General features: G+C 36.4%; 1 long non-coding RNA gene and 1 pseudogene across 2 annotated transcripts; one reads left to right on the top strand and one right to left on the bottom strand.

The window, feature by feature from the left end:
* Positions 1 to 1,640: 1,640 nt before the first annotated feature.
* Positions 1,641 to 19,792, top strand: LOC116148152 (uncharacterized). Of its 2 annotated transcripts, none has more exons than XR_004131674.2 (3): positions 1,641 to 1,701; positions 4,303 to 4,452; positions 19,676 to 19,792. It is a non-coding gene; the product is annotated as an uncharacterized LOC116148152 (long non-coding RNA). The 2 variants fall into 2 exon arrangements; XR_004131675.2 differs by lacking the exon at positions 1,641 to 1,701 and adding an exon at positions 2,421 to 2,496.
* Positions 19,673 to 19,824, bottom strand: LOC116148229 (U1 spliceosomal RNA; annotated as a pseudogene).
* Between the last annotated feature and the right edge of the window lie 214 nt (positions 19,825 to 20,038).

Here is a 20,038-nt window from a genome sequence, read left to right as displayed (position 1 = left end):
TTTGTTAAGGCATCATTTCCACCTGGTTACTTATAAAATGGACACATCCACATTACTGGTCAATACTGAGGCCACCAAACAGGCACATAACACTGATGAAAATAACTCATTCTTGCCGTTCAAGAAGTGACTTTGATCCTGTAAATAGTTCCTTATTTTCTCTAATTCTTCTATTGAATACTCACACTGCACCATCTTGCAGCTGGAGGCCATGATCTGTGCCCTCCACTTTAGCTGTAACTCACTCCACAGCCCCAAACTTAACTCACAAAGGCTACCGAGTTCTCCAGTAGGAGGCATTTGCTCCCAGGGTCCTCTTCTCTTGGCACCAATAAGCCAATAATAGTATGCTCGGTGGAGCTCAATGTCATTTGTAGACAGCTGCGATTGAGGAATACTGGGGTTGGTAAAAGAATCTGTGTTACGGCAGGAAATGCAGTTGGATCAACTATATTTAAGAACCAATGACAGCAACACGAGAGGAAGCTAGCGTTTGCACGGGAAGCAGCACGTACAATCACACTGCAACTAGCAGGACAGGTCCAGAGCCTTCAGCTGTGTGCCCTACCTCAGGTTTCTGAGAATAGACTGAGTTAAGAACAAACTCATTTATGCAGTGTTGAGGATTTTCTTTGTAGGAAACGAGTGAAATCTTCCTAAATAGGATTCCAAATGAAGGGTCTTATTTTTGCCAAGTTATCTATATTGGGATATGTGGAGAGAAATTTCCTTCGTTATTGTTTTGATATAGTCGGCATTTTTATCCTTTTGCACTACGGCCTGATTTCCCAATGCCAAGGTTCCTGGCCTGTAGCAGCACGAAGAATTAAAACTCTGGAACTCAGCCTCATTTATCTTGCTTTTACCCCATTCCCTTCTTATTTCAAGGACTCCAGCTTTAAGACAGGTTTCTCCGGAGCCTCATTTCCCGTCACACCCCTCTAGGGCGAACTAACCACATGGTGCAGGTAATCTCCCAGTATCAGTAATTCAGATCCTTGATAGCAGCCTAGAATAAACAGCGGTAGATTTTACTTAAATGCCTAAATCGTTAATAAAAGTAATCTTTTAGAGTCTGTCTTTGAGGTAAGTGATCTGTCGTAGTTCTGTGGGATACGTGCCTCTTTAAATTCTTACCTTAATGTCCCTAATCCTCACCCGCTGAGGTATGAAGTTTACTCTTTCTAAGGGGACTGTTTTTACAACAGGGCGCCCTCCGGCGATTCTGGAGTCTCAAGCATTCGGACTAGGATTTGAGAGTGTTGGGGAGAGAGCAAGATTTGACATCATAGAAATGACATTCTAGTTACGGAGAAAAGAATAAAAAGCGCCAACCACTTTAGAATGTACCCCTAATTTGATTTGCGGGACATACAGCAAGTTCTAACAAACCAGATTCTTAGATTCAAGCGCGTAGTCGAAAAGCCAGGACACTGAAAAAAAGGTCAACACCCGGGACGAGCCGGGGCTACCCGAAAGTCTCCGCAAGGGCGCTTTCCCGGACGCCTCGGATTGGGCCAGAAATGCCGCATCCCAGTCACGTGCTCTCGCCCCGCCCTCCCCGCCGCCAGCTTTGCAACGACCACAGCGCGCCCGCAGCTTCCAATCGGCGAGCTGCGCGTGCGCAGCGTGAGGGTGAAGTCGCGCCAGGTGCTCGCGCGCCAACGATCGGCGGAAAGAGCCCCTCTTCCTCCTCCTGAGGTAGCCCGCTGACAGGGACTGAACGTCTCCTGTCAGGTCCTTAGGGCCTTCCTTTTCTTCATTCACTCCTACGTTTTACAGCCCTCGCTTAACGGTTTACAGAGCTTCCCGCCCCCCCCCCCCAATTTTCAAATATTGAATGATTCTCAGTCCCAGATTCACGAGTATCATCCAGTTTAACAGCTATAAATTGGTATTATGTACGTTTTCAAGATTTCTGAGGTGGAAATGCGGTTGGAGCTCAGACCCCTTTGCTTGTCCCTCTCGTTTGTGCCGTTCTGGTTCAGGTTTGCACTTGGGGGACCTTTGCTTGGTGAACTTTGCTTCTTGTCCCCAGGAGCTGGCCTCCTCAGCCCTTCCTATTCCCATTTTCTCTCAGTGTCAGAATTGGTGGATTGATCTGAGCCTTAATAGTTCAGTCAAGTCGGTACCTCAGGACGAAACAGTTCTGGAAAATTACTAGAGTCAACCGACTAACCAGAGGTAAATCATAGAGAAAATGACACGCAGCCCCCGTGTAAAATGATAAAGAGCTTTGACGTATGTAGGATTTTTAAATTCTCTCTTCTAGAAGGAAAGAATGGTTCTATTGGGGAAGTTTTGTAAAGGTCAGCTTGCAGGCTTAGGACTTCTAGTTAGGGCAACTGAATTGTAGTTTGTTAGAAGTGCCTCAAACAATTGAAGAAAAACTGTCATCAGATTATACCTCTTATTGGAATCACTAAGTCACCTTTCAGAGACTGTTTGCTTCAGTTTGTCTTGTATGCCAGAAAGGTTTCTTTGGAGCTATGGAAGGTAAAGGCAATTGAATTCTTGTGTACACGATTTTAAAAAAATTAAAGGAAGGGTTTAATGTCCGAAAGAATTAGCAGCTATAAGTATTAATTTCAGTAAAACCAATAGTTTCTCAGGCATTTTCTTCTTCTTTGTTTGTATGTATTTTTATTGAAGTATAGTCAGTTTACAATGCTGAGTCAATTTCTGGTGTACAGCACAATGCTTCAGTCATACATGAATATACATACATTTGTTTTCATATTCTCTTTCACTATAGGTCACTACAAGATATTGAGTATAGTTCCCTGTACTATACAGTATGAACTTGTTTATCTTGAGATTTCAATACTGTCCCATGATAACAGTGTCAATTTCAGTCAGTGACACGGCTTTTTGGACCCTCAGTTCTCTCACCCTAAGACCACATTTCCAGACTGTCGCCCTCTGTTTATCAGCTCTAAGGCATTTTGTTTTACAAAACAGCCACAAAATATGGTAAAACAAAGTCTGTCTACTTCATTTAAAATAAAAGATGAAAACATGCCTGGGGTTTTAGAGTTTCTACTGGGTTACACCATTTCTCAGAAAAAGGTTTCCCTTGTCAGAAGTAAATATTTAGGAGAAGTTAAAAAATATTTTTTCTCCTTATGTTGAGGGATTGTGTGTGTTCTCAGCATTGTTTTGATGCTGCCACAGTACTCAAAAATGATTATTAGCAGAGAAGGTTGATAGTGAATTTGTTTTTGACAACCAGTAGGACTTTGAGAAGCTACTTGCTGAGAGAAAGGGGTTATTGCCATCTGGTCTATGTTTTGAGGCCAAAGCATTACACTGATCCCATAATAAACCTCCTTTCCTTTTTGTGTCATCTATTTTCCCTTCCATCATTATTTTATATCAGCCTTCAGGTTGCTGTTGGAGTTCAGGGACAAATAAGAGGTCAAATTATGTAGGCCGTTGCATAATGATGAAATATCAATTCTGTGGTCTGTCTCTAAGGCTCTGTCCTTGATAATAAAGTATAGTGTGCTGTGATGGTTATGAAGCTTTCACTCCATATTAGATACTATTCTTTTTAGTTCACATGACTGTATATAACTTTCTTTCAGGTTTTTATGTATTCGATCTTTATAAGCCATTTGCAGTTAACAGATGAAGAAGTGAGGAGGTTATGTACAAATCCTTTTCAAGGCAAAGAGGCCTGTAGCTGTGATCAAAGGCATAAAAAGTAGAAGAATGTTCATTTAATAAACTTTTTAATACCTTTGTTTAAGACACCTGAGTGCTAGGAAAACAAAGATTAATAATACACAACCCTGTCTCTTGAAGGACACAGTTCAAGAAGAAATGATGAGAGGTAGAGAAATAGTGGAGCTGACAGCTTGTGCCCAGGAAGCTCAGAGGATGCCAGAACCTTGATTGGCTCACTTCAGTGAAGGTCTCATCTTCACTGGGTTTGTTTTTGTCAGTGCAAAGTTGATCAGTTTGTGAGGGACAGATTTGTGACAGGAAAGCTCACAAGAGACTGATGTCTAAACCAGAGTGTCAATTTACTGCTTTATAGGGAGATTATATAGTTACATGGACTGCAGTATTCTTGTTCCGTGTTCTAGATCAGTGCTCTCCAACAGAAATACAATATTAACCACAAATGTGAGCCACAGAAGTAATTTAAAATTTTCTTTTCAACTATATTAAAAAATAAAAAGAAACAGGTAAAATTAATAACATATTTAATCCAATATATCCAAAATGTTATAATTTCATCAGGTAATCAATATAAAATTATTACTGAGGTATTTTACTTTTTTTTTTTTCATACAGAGTCCTCAAAATCTGGAGTGGATTTTGTACTTGCAGCACATATCAGTTTGGATTAGCCACATTTCAAGTACTCACGTGGCTATGTGAAGATCTAGGAAATGCCTTTCCTATAAGTTACCTGGGAGGCCAAGTTAATCAGAAGACTCTCTGGTGAGCATGGTATCAGAACAGGGGGTGCTGGATGGTCTTGAGGGATATTTTATTGGCCTGGCAAGCTTGATGAACCTACCCTCGTCCAGCAGAGTATACCTTTTTGGTGGTTTTAGTATTTGTTGCATTTAGCATGTCTTGCATCAGCAGTAATAGACTGGTATCATCCAATTCTTCTCTTGAGTCTTTGTAAACCACTTTTTCTATTAACATACTTTATTTAAACAGGCTTAAAAATTTTTTTAACCTCTTTTATATTTTTCATGTTTGAAGACAGACTAGTCAGTCTTTGATTGGTATGTTCTTAATCTCTTCACCTAAGCAGTTATTTTCGTTCATGAGGTTAATACTTTCTACATCTAGCTAATTTCATCCATGATGTGTTTAAAAATATATATATATATATTTATTATAAATGTATTTTAAGAATATAAATTATAACCATATTACCAACTATTTGGACAATAGAGAAAAACAAAATTTGCCACAATAATTGCTTAATACAGTGCATGCTTTTTAGTTGGACTCATAGACTGTAAATTTATATTCAGTTTTTTTTTCTCATGTAATAATACATTAAAAAGCACTTTCCCACATTAGTAGAATTTCAAATGAAATGAATATCAAAACAAATGGAATTTCAAATGAAGTAGAATTTTAATCTGTGGATATGGCATAATTTATCAACTGCTTTTTGTATATTTCTCTCTTTTTTTCTATAAATAACACACTAGTGAAGAGCTTGACACTGTGATTACATCCGCATATTTTAGGATAGTTCTTTAGAACAAATTCCCAGAAGTGAAATTTCTAGAGAAAAGAATATTAATATTTTTATGACTCTCATTTGCCAAATTGTTTTCCAAAAGGATTTTTAACAAGCCTGTCATTGATGATAAGAGTAACAGTTATACTTCACCTGTCCTTGTAATGGTTATTATCCTCCTTAAAACATTTACTTAATAGGCTTATCCATTCATTTATTCATTAAATATTTATTGAGCACTTATTGTGTTCCAGGCAATGGTCTAAGCGCTGATGACAGCAATGAATAAAACAGACAAAAATTCCTGCCCTCATGGATCCTCCTGGGTGAAACAACCAACTAGATAAATAAATAAAATATATGTGCCAAAGGGAAATATGAAGTGTCATTGGGGTGAGCATCTTAAGAGTGGCTAGTAAAGGTCTCACTGAGTAAGTGACAACATTTAAAAAAATATTTTAAATTTAAATCACAAACCCACAGAAAACTTGAAAGTATGGTAGCAAAACATTTTTTTCCTGAACAATTTGAGAATCAGTTACTTACCCATATAATGTCCCACCTTCCCAAATATTTTAGGGTGCCTTTCCTATAAACAAAGGAAATTGTACATAATCTTCTACATAATCAAATTGTAACCATCAAAATAAGGGTTGATACATTAATAGTGTCTTACCCTCATACTCCAGTCAAATTTTGTTAGGTATCTCAATAATGCCCTTCACAGCAGAAAGATCCAGTTCTGCATCAATAGTTGTTGCATTTAGTTATCTTGTCTCTTTAGTCTCCTTCAGTTTGAAACAGTTTCACACTGTTTCTTTATCTTTTATGACCTTAATACTTTGAAAATTCCAGGCCACTTATTTTGTAGAATACCCCTTAATGTAGGTTTGTCTGCTGTTTCCTTATGATTAGACTTAAGCTTATGCATTTTTGGCAGGAATATCACAGAAGTCATGCAGTATTCTTGCTGCAGCTTATCAGATGACATATAATTTCTGTTTGGCCTATTACTGACCATATTTACTTTGATCACTTGATTTAGATGGTATCTTCCAAGCTTCTCCAGTTTAAAGTTAGCCTTTTTCTGTTTATTTTGTAGAGAGGTACTTGATCACATTTCTTATCAAACTTCCAGTTTATTTGTTTATGTCCATATGAGTTCATAATTTGCTATGTCAATGAGTTAGAATCATTTTGGTGTTCAAATTGTTCTCACATTTTCCCATTGGAACACTTTCAAACTAAGCTTCTGTGTCTTTTTGACATGCCCCCATCATTCTTTGAACACCTCCTTCTTTTCTGGCATACCAAGATGTTACAGGCTTATCTTGTACTTTCCTGTCCAACCCCGGAATTAGGCAATTCTCCAAGGAGCCCTTGAGAATGCTATTTTGAAGCCATGCTCTATGCACTAGGCATGCTCATTACTATTGGCATGTTGCTCCTTGACACTCTCAGTGGACATAGAATATTTATGTATGTGTGTGTACACATTTACATATACATATATACAAACAATATAAGTGTGTATTTATTTATACTACAACTATATTGAAAACTGTGTGTTTACTCCAATTTCAATCCAACCTCAGTTCACTCTAGTTTTATGCCTTTCTATCTTTGTATGTCTATACTCTAACGGTGAGAAATTAGCCGTCTTTATCCTCAGTGTATTTACTTATTTGATCAAACCCTCTGTGTGTAATTAATCTCTTCCTCTGCTGCCACCCCTTCCCCTGCCTCGATGCCCTTTTGACCGAATTTGGGCTCCACCACTCGATGTCAGCAAATCTTCACCCTCTCAGTCTGATACCCTGTGCCAGGCCACCCCTCTGCATGGGTGCCCTCCTTGTCTTGCTTGGATCTGACATACACTATGGGCCAGTAGGAAAGGAAGGAAAAGGGTGGAGGAAAAGTAAAGACAAATTTTTAGTAAAGACCCAAAGGAAATTAGAGAGCTAGCTATTTGATGTCTTGGTAAGAGCATTCCAGACAAGGAATAGCAGGTGCAAAGGCTCTGTAGTAAGAATATGGCTGGTGTGGTGGAGGGACATCAAAGCCATGTGGCTAGAACAAAGCAAGAGGGTTAGCAATGTTAGATGAAGTCATGGAGATAAGGGGTGGGGTAGGATAAGAAGGGGATAGATCATGTAGGGCTTACTGTAAGGTCTTTGGATTTTACTCTGAATGAGAATGGGCAACTATTGGAGAGTTGAGCAAAGGAGTGAGAGCATTTGCCTTAGTTTTTAACAGGTTCACTCTGGCTACTCTCCTGAGAACAGAGGAAGAGGGGCAAGGACAGAAGTCAGGATACCATTTAGGAGGTTATTGCAATAATCCAGGTGAAAAAAGATGGTGGCTTGGATCCTGTGGTGGTGAGGGAAGTGAATTGAATTCTGGGTGTATTGTGGAGGTGGAACTGACAGGAATTGCTGACTGATGAGGTGTGGCATATGAGAGGAGGAGTCAGGATAGTACTAAGATTTTTGGCCTGAGCAACAGGAAGAATTCAGTTGCCATCAACTGAGAAGGAGAAGGGTGCAGGAACTGGTTTGGGGGAGAGAGTATCAGCTGTACAGAATGAGATATATTTTCATTAAGTTTGAGTCAGTTGTTAAAAATCCAAGTGGAGGTGGCCAGTAGGCAGCTGGATATTCCAGTCTGAGTTGGAGATATAAAATTTGGGAGTCATTGATACATAGACGCTATTTAAAGCCATGAGACTGGATGAGGTCATTAGGGAATGAGTCTAAGTACTACTGAATTCCTAGAGCACTTCAACATACAGAAGTTGGGGAAATGGAGCCAAACAGGCTAAGAAGGAGCTATCAAAAAGGAAGAAAAGTAGGTTAAAATGGTACCTTGTTGCTTTCATTTGCATTTCTTTGATTACTGGTTGCATGTTCCTTTGTAGATTGCTTATAACCTTTATTGATTGAGCTTTCATGATTTGATTTAAAACACCAATTCTATTAATTTCTTTATGTAATAGGGATGTTAACCCTTTGTCATACTAGATGAACATATTTCTTCTGTTCTTTGTCCTTCTTTTATTATGTGAACATTTAAAATATTTATGTCAAATTAGTGAATTGATCAGTGTTTTTATTTGTGATTTATCTTATTATGAAGCCTGGAAATTTGTCTCATCCTCCAGAGATTTGAAGATGACTTAATTCCACTTTATTCTAGCTTTTTATTGTCTTGATTTATTTTTACTGACTTGCTGACCTTCTAGAATTAGTTTTGGTGCATAATGTGAGGTTAAGTGTTTAAACCCATTTCCTCAAGAAAAGGACTCAGCTAATCAATAGCAAGTATTATTTGGTTCAAGCCGGAATTAATAAATGGAAGAGTCAGCAGGATCCAAGGGGCCATATGCCCACCATCTAGGAGAGTGTTATTCTCACTCTAGTGTACCAGGTATGTTGTGGTCAAACATGGGAGTGGCCTGAGGATGGAGCTGAATTGGGTGTCAAATAGCCGGAGCTTGGGTGCCAGCTCTTTAGAGAGCTGCTGGAAACACTAGCTGTTCAGTACTCGGAGACTCTGGGGGAAGGTGAGATCAGGCACCTCCAGATACCAGCCAGCTCATTGTCAGGTAACTGTGGGAAAGCCCCCTAGTTCATTCTTTGGACAATCTTTTTTGTCTCTCCATACTCCCAAGTTGTTAGTTTTCCCAGCACCATGTATTATTGAATAATCTGTCTCTTAGCCAATTATTTTTGATATCTCCTTTTTAGCAAATATTAAATTCTTATATATTATATTTTATGTCTAATTATTTAAAAATATTAATATCATTAACATCAGGATATTAACTTCATGAAGTCAAATTTTAAATGTATATTAATTTGACATGTGAAACACATATTATCATTTTTTTGTTGCTGGGTGGAGGTAATTAGGTTATTTATTTATTTAAATGAGGTACTGGGGATTGAACCCAGGACCTTGTGCATGCTAGGCATGCATTTTACCACTGAGCTATACCCTCCCCCCACATATTATCATTTAATACAGGAATAGGTTAGTATTAAGAGAAATCATAGTTATATGTATTTGTTTTCTTATTCCTGAGGAGTCTTAACTTCTGTTTCTAATATCAATAGAATTTTCCCTCTCTAGGTTGGGTGCTATGGCTCTTTGCAATAAAGAATTTTCAAGTAAAGATAATGCTTAAAATAATGATTTTCTGTTTAATTAAAGCAGATATTTGTAAGTAGGTTTTTCACTTCACTTTTGAATACATTTAAATTTGTTATACTCTTAAAGGTGAGGCATTTGTTTATTATTCCTTTATAATTATAAGTTGCTGTTAACATTGTGGTTCATCTTTTTAAAATTACCTAAAAGATGCCCTCTCAGTCTGAAAATAAAATTACCCATTGGAAAAAAAAACTAGTAAGATTAATAGTGAATACTAAAAATGAGTCTTGCCTATATAGACTTCAAATTTTAAGTAAAAAGACAAGCATGTAAATATTACAATATTTTGAAAGAATAACTATTTACAACTGAGAAATGCTTATCTCAGAAATTTGAGGATGGTTCAATAAAAAGAAATCTAATCTTAAAACACTGAATATGAAAAATATAAGATCTTTTCAGATGCTGAAAATGTACCTGATAAGAAGTAAGCATTCTATTTTAAGTAGTTGTTAAGAATGGAATAGAAGGATACCACAATACGATAAAAATCTTTTTCAAAATAACGATATTATTCTTAATGCCCCGCCCCCAATTAAGGATGTTTCCATTAAAATGAGGAGCAAAATTAAGGATGCCTGCTATTGCCTGTTCAAACAAATGAAGACCAACTAAATGAGAAAAGCAAAGGCTGTTTATTCTGAGCTTGCTATAGCAAGGGAATCAGCCACCATCACTTGAGTTTTGTCAGTAACTCAGTGTCAGGTACAGGAATGGGGAAGCTTCATGTGTGCTTTAATTGGAGGCAGTTGGCATGGAGAAGCTTGTAGGCAGACTAACTAGAAGTGGGGCTTCCTATGTGACTGGTTAGAGGGTGCATACTTGGCTTTGTATTGTTGGTCCCACATTGGAAGTAGGGACCAAAATTAGGGAAGCTGTCAGTTATTAATCAAGTCCTGGCCATTTCAAACCAGTTGTTACAGAAGTTATTGTTTAGCTGCTTGGATTGTCACTGTAGATAGCAACCTGGCTTCCTGCAAGTCTGACATAGCAGGCTGGCTTCCTGGGTTGTTTATTGTAGATAAGGGATTGGTTTCCTGGGCAGGTGGCTGCAGCTTGTGGGTCAAGGTTCTATTTTCTATATGGTCTGGCCATTGTGTATTTAGTCTCTCAGTCACGGTAATTTTAAATTGTTTTGAAAGTTCTGACTAATGCAGTAAGATAGCACACAAGTAAGTGGTTTAAATCCTAGAGGAAAAATGGATGATGGAATTTTTATGTCAAACTAAACATTTGAATTAATGAAGTAGTTCAGGAAAAAATCACTCTACTATTCTGGCAACAATTAGGTAGAAAATGTAATGGAAAAGATCTCATTCACTATATCAACAAATAACATTAATAGACATGCTTTTAATGAAGAATGTGTTTGATTTATATAATCCAAGCTATCAAATTATTACCAGAGAGAAAAAATATTGGAAGCACCCTTTAACAGAAACACCTTTAATTTTTCACAACTGAATGGAGAGGCATGTTAAGTTTTGGATGGAAATATAAACATTTTAATGACTTCAGGCCATCTTAAATCAACTTAAAAAATCAATACAATTCCCATTTAAATTCCCTATGGAATATTTTTAGGAGGGAACTGAAAATTTTTCCAAAGTTGATATAAAAGAATAAACAAAAAGAGCAAGACAAAGTTATTCATTCAGTAAGTACTTATTGATTTCTATGTTCCAAACCCTAGGGATACATCAATGAATAAGATATTAAAATTTTGAACTAATCAGATGTAAGTAAAATTTGTTGTGTTCTTTTCTTTTAAATTGTTATTATTAACAAATGTAATTTTGTGAAGAAGATGTAGACCTGATATTAAAAAGTTAGTGATAAAAATTTTTTAAGAAATCAAGTAAAAGTAAAGTATGTTACATTTTTTTCTTACTAAATTCCTATTATTAGCATATATTGCTTTTTAAAAGCAGGTACACTAAAATAATACTTAAAAATCCTCATTAGAGTAACAAAAGTTAAAAAAAATCCTCATTACTGAAATCAATTTAGGATTATTTCTAAGAATTTATTCTAAGGAAATAATCTGTAAAGCAGATAGTCAGTGCACAAAGTTATTCGTTGCAGGGTTAATTATATAAAGGAAAAACTGGAAGCAGCCTAAATGTCCAATAGCAGGGTAATAGTAAATATCCTTTACTTGTAAGTAGGATAGTGTGGTGTTTTGAAACAATTCAAATGAAAAAGGTAAACACTGGAGTTGAAAGGAACATTGGTAATCACAGCCTTTTCAGTTTACTAGAGAGCCTAGAGAAGTTAAGTGACTTGCCCAAGGATGCACAGGAAGAAAGTATTCATTGTGGTCACCAGCACAGGCTCTGGAGTAAACTGACTCTTTTCTATGTACTGGCATTATGAATTTAGGACTCATATGATCCCTGAGACTTAATTTCCTCATCTGTACAATGGAGATGATAATAATAAGGCTTTGTGAGAGTTAAATGTACTGTTGCATATCAAGTCCTTAATAAATATTAGTTATTAATATGCATGTCATATAATAATGTTATTTGGAGTCTTTGTCTCCAGTTCCTGGAAGATTCAAAAACTTGGAATTTTCTGAGTGATAAGAGTGTCTTTTGTTATTCATTACAAGCCCCTTTCTACTATACCTGAATTTATGCAAATGAAGTGACTTGATGGGCCCTTAGCTAGTTTCAAGTGAGGGGCTGGCCACACCAGAAGAACCAAGCATGTGATTAGAGGGTTGGAACTTTCAGCCCCACTCCTCCACTTCCCACCACTGGCATCCTGGAAGGGAGAGGGACTGGAAACTGGACTCAATCACATGGCCAGTGATTTAATCAACCATGCCTATGCAGTGAAACCCCAATAAATATTCTGGATTTGAGGCTCAGTAGAGCTTCCTGGTTCATAAACACATTAATCTGTCAGGATGGTGATGCACCAGATTCCATAAGGAGAAGGCATGGAAACTCTGTGTCCCCTCTTCCCCTCCCCCAACCCAGACCTTGCCCTATATGTCTCTTCCATTTAGCTATTCCTGAATTGTGTTTTTTATATAAAATTGTAATTGTAACTATAGTGCTTTCAGTGAATTTTGTGAGTTCTAGCAAACTATCAAACTTGAGCATTGTGAGAAGCCTGAATTTGTCGTCAGCAGGGCAGATGTGTGCATGGCTTGGGGACGCCTGACACTTGTGGCTGGTGTCTGAAGTGGGGGCAGTCTTGTGAAGGACTTTGCCCTTAACTTGTGGATTCTGCACTAACTCTTGGTAGATAGTGTCAGAGTTAAATTGTAGAACACCCAGTTGGTGTCAGAGAATTAGAATACAATACAACTAATATCACAGTGATAATAATTGTACCACTATTCTCCTATTCTTCAAATTCAGTGTTACTTCATCTCTTATCTCCTATAACCAGTCTCTAGTATGTCCCATTCTTTATAAACCTTATTAGACCATTTTATTTGAGGTATCACAAACACCCTCTATTCCTAACGTAGCTCTCTGACTGCCTATTCATTTTTCTTTTTTTTCCCATGATGAGTTTTACACAATAATGACAAATTAATTTTCCCAAATGGATAATTTCATTAGTAATACTCTTAAAAATATTCTGTGGCACCCCCATTTCTCGTTCATCAAGGTCTTCTGCAACCCAACTACTCTTTCCTGTTATTTTCATTCCTTCCCAAGGTGTAGTTTACTTTCTAGCCACATTAAACTCATTACTATATGTTGCAGGTTGAATTGTGTCTCCCCAAAAAAACATGTTCAAGTCCTAATAACCTCCAGTACCTGTGAATATGACCTTATTTGGAAAGAGTCTTTGTAGGTGTAATCAAGTTAAGATGAGGTCATACTGGATTAGGGTGGGCCCTAATCCAATATGACTGCTATTCTTATAAGAATAGGAGAAAAGACACAGACACACATGGAGGATGGCCATGTGAAGAGAGAGACACACAGGAGAATATGATGATGGAGGCATAGATTGGACTGATGTGTCTATAAGCCAAGGAACACCAAGGATTTCAGGTAACTATCAGAAGCTAGGAAGAGGCAAGGAAAATTCTCCTTTAAAGCCTTTAGAGAGAGCATGGCACTGATGACACTTTGCTTTTTTCCTTTTAGCTTTCAGAACTATGGGAGAATAGATTTCTGTTATGTTAAGCCCCCCAGTTTGTGGTACTTCATTACAGCAACCCTTGGAAACTAATATGCCATCTCTCTCTGGTTTTGCTCACACTTTCCCCTTTGCCTGGGATGTCCCCCATCTCTGCTCACTAAGATCCTATCCATCTTCAGGGTGGTTTCTTTTATGGATCCCTCTGGATACAGTCTTTCTCTTACATATCCTTGGGGTGCTTATCTAGAGCTTGCTCATGATTCAGCTCTTACTCAGCCTCTTATCATTATTTTTCCTGTCCCACCAAAGGGGAACCTCCTGGAGGGCAGGAATTGTCTTTGCTCTTCCATCCTTTGCAGCAGTGCCTTGTTTATAATGCTTGTTTAGATTTTTACAATCCCCTTAGTTGTTATCAGTTGCCTCCTTACAGAAGTGCAAGAAGGGAGAATTTTCAAGTACAGGGTAGAAATGGCTAGAGTTTACTTTTCTTAAAATATTTTTCATTAAACTCACAATGTACCTTTTGTCCATAGAGTTCTCTAAAGGCATTTTATGATATCAAGGAAGGAGAGAAAATAAATTGTATAAAGCATTTCATAAGGGAAATACAGTAAAGTCTCCAAATTACTATACATATGTAATCCATATATTGCCAATTCGGATTAAACTGCTTAGTACAAAGGACACCTTGATGCCCAACTGATGCCAGTTGAAAATAAAGAAAAATTTCTGTAACAAATTAATTTACTCTGCGGACAGTATTTTAAAAGTCAATATACTGAATGACAATTGGTTGAAGCTAAGAAGAAATGAACTCGTGTTCTAGTTGAATGGCCAGATGATCCTGAAACCTGACAGGAGGAGAGGAAGCAAGAGAATTTCTGAAGCTTATCTTCTTAAACTACAAAGAAAAGATGAGAAAATAGTCTATGTGCAGGGTTTTCTTTATAAAGTTTCAAGGGTCAAAATCATAAGCAATAATGAACATTATGTTTGGAATTTTATCTTTCCCAAATTTGTCAGTGGGTTGGCAAAGGAAGGAGAGTTGTTTTCTTCTGGGAGTATATGCCATTGTTTTAGTTATTTGAAGGTACTGTAATCCTTAAAGATGGTAATTAAAATTCCTTTAAGTGTGTCTGAATAATACTTCTACATAAGAAGGAAGAGTGTATGGGTACTTGCCATCAAAAGGACTACTGGGAGTTGCTGTGTTAGAAGGAGGCACCGCAGGCACTGTGCAGCAAGCTTTCACAGCGGCAGCTTTCACCATTAAAATGCTGGTGAAATGAGATGAGAATAATCGTCAGTCAGTTCTCTCCGTCTACATTAAGAGGATAGGCCTATTTTTCACAATTTATCAAGCTCAGCTCTTTCCTCCAATGACTTAACTTGTTTTTAACAACTGCTACAAAGGTCAGCTTTCTGTTACAGGGTCACATAAAAGTAACATTGTTAACGTTGCCATTTTTGTCTTTTGAAGTCAGATTCTATTTTCTGACTCAGATTTCAACTTGTTTAACAGCCAGTATATTTGGGCTACTGGACTTTTTAATCTCTTGAGATTTGATAGGTAACTATTGCCCCGTATTCTGCCCACCACAGTTCCTTTAAATCAGAACTTAAGAAAATATTTTCCTTCACTGAGAAGCTTCAAGTGCTGTGCAATTAGCAATGAATACATAAACTAATTTCTAGAATAATTATTTTTTTAAAAAAGTTTCTGGATGCTTTAAAATAATTGCATATTATAGAATAGCTGGGACTTTTTATATAACTGAAAAAATTATAACTCTTAAAATAACATAACTCTTAAATAATACCTTAAAATGACTCTTAAATAATATCACTGGGTGATACGTATTCCTCCTCTCTCCCTGATCAGAGTGATATCTTTCCAGATTTTGTGTTTTCCTTTAGCATTTTACTTTGATCCAAGTCATGTAACTTTTCTTTGTTATAGTTTTAAATATACATTCTAAATCATTTGGTTGTCCTTTAAAAGATCAAAGCCTAAAACCTATTTGTGCTTGGCTTTATTATATGATTAGAAGACTTTCTAATTGAATTTAATTAGAGAGGATAGAATGAAACCAATATAAAGTCAGCAAAGCAACAGCCTCTAAGAAGAGATTGGGAGTGATCACAAACTGCTCTGTGGAGCTAAAATAGATTTCCACTTCAAGGGTCTGCTAATAAGAGCTTACAATTGTAGAGCTATAGTACTTTTAATTTCACTAAGCAATAAATAAAATATTAGATCTGAATGTGTTAATAAGAAGTGATTTATTTTTAATCATATAAGTGAATTAAAATTATTGATTCTTATTTCTTATTTATTTCATCAGTAAAATCAATTAAGTCAGTGAGAAATTTGATGAGGGGAGGAAATTTCACTCAATGCCAGTCCAAACTACTTTTTATTTTTAAATATCTAGTCCTCAGTCATTTCTAGGCTTTAAAATTCATAGAATCAGGATTTATAAGCATAAAGCACTTACATGAAGAAAAACCATTCATAGCAGATCTGAATAAACCTTCCTAATGTAACTTTATAAAATCCAGATTTGAAACTTCTTTTGATATTTTGTAAGAATTTTCATATTGTGTTTACAAGCAATAAGGATTCTCTGTTGCCAGCATTGTTCATGTTGACCCTCTAAGTTTTTTTAGAACACAATACAGACACTCATACCTCCCCCTACCCTTTCCCTATAGTATTCCCTACATTCAGCTAGAAGTGCAAGCTTTGTTTTCTAAGCGCTTTGAAAGGAAGTGAATAGATCTAAGAAGTAAAGCTGGAACAGAAAGACAAAGGTGTAAAGAATTTCCCACCAGTCAAGACTTTGTGGGTGGGGAGAAAAGCTGAAAATCTAATTCTCTGTTTTTTTTTTTTCCATGCAGAAATGAAATTATCTTTTATTTCACTCGAATTAGTCTAGAGAAGACTTTTTTTGCTTATAATTTTCAGTACTAATATGAATGTGTTGGACCACTTTTGGCTAATTCAGTGGTTCTCACCCAGGGGTGATTTTGCTCCCCAAGGGACATTTAGCAACATCTGGAGACATTTTTGTTTGTCACAACTGGGGCAGGGTGGGGAGGTGAGGGGTGCAACTGCATCTAGTGGGTAGAGAGGCCAGGGATGCTGTTAAAAATCTAACAGTGCAGAGGTTAGCCCCCCACTCACAGCAAAGACTTACTGGCCCCAAACGTCAGTAGTATGAAGTTGAAAAATCTTTGGTCAAGAGGATGTTACTAACTTTCTTTGGTATGATGTCAGTGTTTAAAGATTTTATTATAAAAGTGTAAGCACTAGAGGGCAGTACCTGCCCAGCGGTTGTGACTGACATTACTTTACTTTGGGGGTCTTTGAAGGAAAAAAAGAGCTCGTGATTTAGGTAACTTGAAGAAAAGTGACTTTAGGAGGCCCTTAAGGAATTATTTAAGTAATTCTAGATCAAAAGGCAGTTTTAATGATAACTGTTGCTGAAATCAGTAAAAGCAGAGCAAGCGTTTTTTTTTTTTTTTCTCTTCTTTTTATAAATGATGCCTTGAGAACTTTTGCCAGAGAAAGGGGAAAATTCACACTAGGTTTTCACACACAGAAACACTAACGTCATTGCCACCTACACTTCTGTTTATTCTGTTGAAGCAGGTGATGGAAAGTGGCTATTCCTAGGGCATGTGGATCATTGTAATGCTGTGGAAGCTGTGTATGGAAAAGGGGGACTAAGAGCAGACAGGCAAAGCCGATTGAACCCGTTAGACAAGGCAGAGAGAGTCTGACACAGCTCTTTGATTCTCTGAAACAGATAAATAATAACCATCTACTTGCCTGAAAACATTTAATTAGCTAACTATGCAAGAATGCAGTAAAATTTTCTGTTTTCTCCTAAGTATCAGTCCAGTTTTAAAAAATGAAACATTTTCTCTTTTCAGAGTGAGACATCCAGGCTCAAGACTAAGTTTTTGAGTATTTTAGTAAAAATTGAACATCTCTTTCCCAAACAGTACAAACCATTTGCTAAACTCACATTATACCTACACGTTCCTTTTTATTTATTATTAAACATTAAAGATATACAACACGGTGTAAAGAATGGACATTTATGAACCAATCTAACTGAAACCCTCTGCATACCCTTTCTTCAATTGTAACCCTCTCTTCCTGCTTTCTGCCCTGCTATAATGCCCAGGTGCCCAGGTAAGTGACTTTAATGTTTAACATTCTCATCTATTTCTTCATACTTTAATTACATATGTTAAATATGCACAGTAATATATAATTTTTGCATATTTAAAAACTTTTTATAGATGGCATGTAAGTATTCTATAATTTGTGTTTTGCCTTCAAAATTATGTTTGTAAGAGTCATCCATGTTGATACAAGTATCTCTAGGTATACCAATATTTATTCATCATCTTCCTACTATAGATATTTAGGTTGTTTCCCATTATTTACTAATCCAAATAATGATGTTATGTATGTTCTCATATGACAGCTGCTTTTGTGCATGTGTAACTGTTCTCTGGGGCAGGAGTCAGCAAACTATGTCCTGGCCCATAAGGCTTTCCCACCTATGTTTGTATATCCAGGAGCTAAGAATGGTTTTTGCATTATTGAATGATTTTTTAAAAATTAAAAAAAAGACTATTATTTTATGACATGTTTTTGAAAATTACATGAAAATTCATATTTCAGTGTCCATAAATAAAATTCTATTGGAACAGCCATACTCATTTTTTAATATGTTACCTATGGCTATTTTCAGGCCCAGTGAATAGTTACAACAGAGATTAGATTGTTTGCAAAGACTGAAATATTTACTATCTGACCCTTCATAGAAAAAGTTTGCTGATTTCTGCTCTAGTGTATACATGTAAGAATGGAATTGCTCGGTTGCACATATTCATTTTTTGCTGTCTTATCAATTAAATCTAAGTTAAAAATGCAAAATCCTGTAATCTGTTGCATCAGACTGTATGTTTTCTAAAACTCTGAAACAAATATGGAAACAATCTGAGTCTTAATGCTTTCGTTTGGTTTAAGTAATGAGCTTAGACACATTTTTGTGGTAGCTTCTTTCCCCCTAGCTCCGGGTGGGTACTAATTGGTATAGTGGTACAGAATACTAATTAGGTTTATCATTCTTTTGAGAAGGTGCTGGGAATGGAAAAAGACTAGGAAAATAATGAGCTGGTATAATTTTTGAGCTTACTTTTAACGTCTTTTTTAAATATTCAAGAATATGTGATCTAAAAAAACCAAGTAGTTCAGATTGACTTTATGGTCACTAGCTTTCCTGCCCTCTACTAGAATGTAAACTCCATGAAGACAGCAATTTTTTTTTCTATTTTTGTTTATACTTGTAAAAATGCCTAGCACATAGTAGATGTTCAAGGAATATTTAGTAGTTGAATAAATGGATATATATAAAGAACACAATCCATATGATGGAAAGCTTGATATTCATTGGAATCTGGATATTTATAATAGTTAATATTTTTATTAATATAATATACTTGTAATATTTATAATTTAATATTAAGCAACACTGTGTTTGGAATTATGCAAGATATTTCCTGTTTTCGTCTAGGTATTTTACATGGAAAGGCATAGTTTGTAACTTTGCTCTCTTTGGTAAATAAAAATGGTAATGAAAATAGCTGACTGTACTGAGTAAGCGCTAGGCCTGGTTCTAAGTGCATTACATGTGTACACTCGTTTAATCCATGTAACAGCTCCAGAAGATACATATGATTATTATCATCTCCATTTTTACCAATGAGGGAACTAAACACAGAGAGTTTAAGTAATCACCTAAGGTTTTAAAGCTAGTACATGGCGGAGCAGAGATTTGAACCCAAAGTTTGGAAATTCTATTGTTTAAACCTGGAAGGAGGGATGTTTGAAGTCCTGTAGTCCTTTAAGGCAAGCTATGTAAAAGGAATATAACATGAACCACTTTTTAAATTTAAAGTTTTCTAGTAGCCACATTAAAAATGTTTTAAAAATTGGTGAAATTAATTTTAATAATATATTTTATTTAACCTAATGATCAAAATTTTATCATTTGAAAATGTAATCAATATAAAATTGTTAACAAGATATCTTACTTTTTTTTCCCACAGGGGAAAGCATGAACACAGTCCCCTACTACCACAAATCATGCACTAGAGTTTCCCGCATTTGGGGAAATCGCAGGGGTCAGCACATCCGGAGTGCAATGGATAAGCCTCGCCCTGGGAAAACCATGGTATCTCCTCTGCCAGGTAAGTATTTTTACATTATTTTTTTGTACCAGGTCTTTAAAATGTGGTATGTGTTTTACAATTATAGCATATTTGAATTTGCAGGAGGTGCATTTTAAGTGCTCAGTAGCCATATGGCGATAGTAACTACTGTAAGGAAACAGCGTAGCTGTAAGTTGTAGAAAAGGGAATCTACATCTTGAAAGCACATAAATTGTCCAAAGTCATGCAATTCGTTGGGTG

The sequence above is a fragment of the Camelus dromedarius genome, chromosome 23, assembly GCF_036321535.1.
Source record: "Camelus dromedarius isolate mCamDro1 chromosome 23, mCamDro1.pat, whole genome shotgun sequence".
Taxonomy (NCBI): Eukaryota; Metazoa; Chordata; class Mammalia; order Artiodactyla; family Camelidae; genus Camelus; species Camelus dromedarius.
Note: the sequence above shows the minus strand (reverse complement) of the source record. Positions and strands in the feature narration are given on the sequence as shown.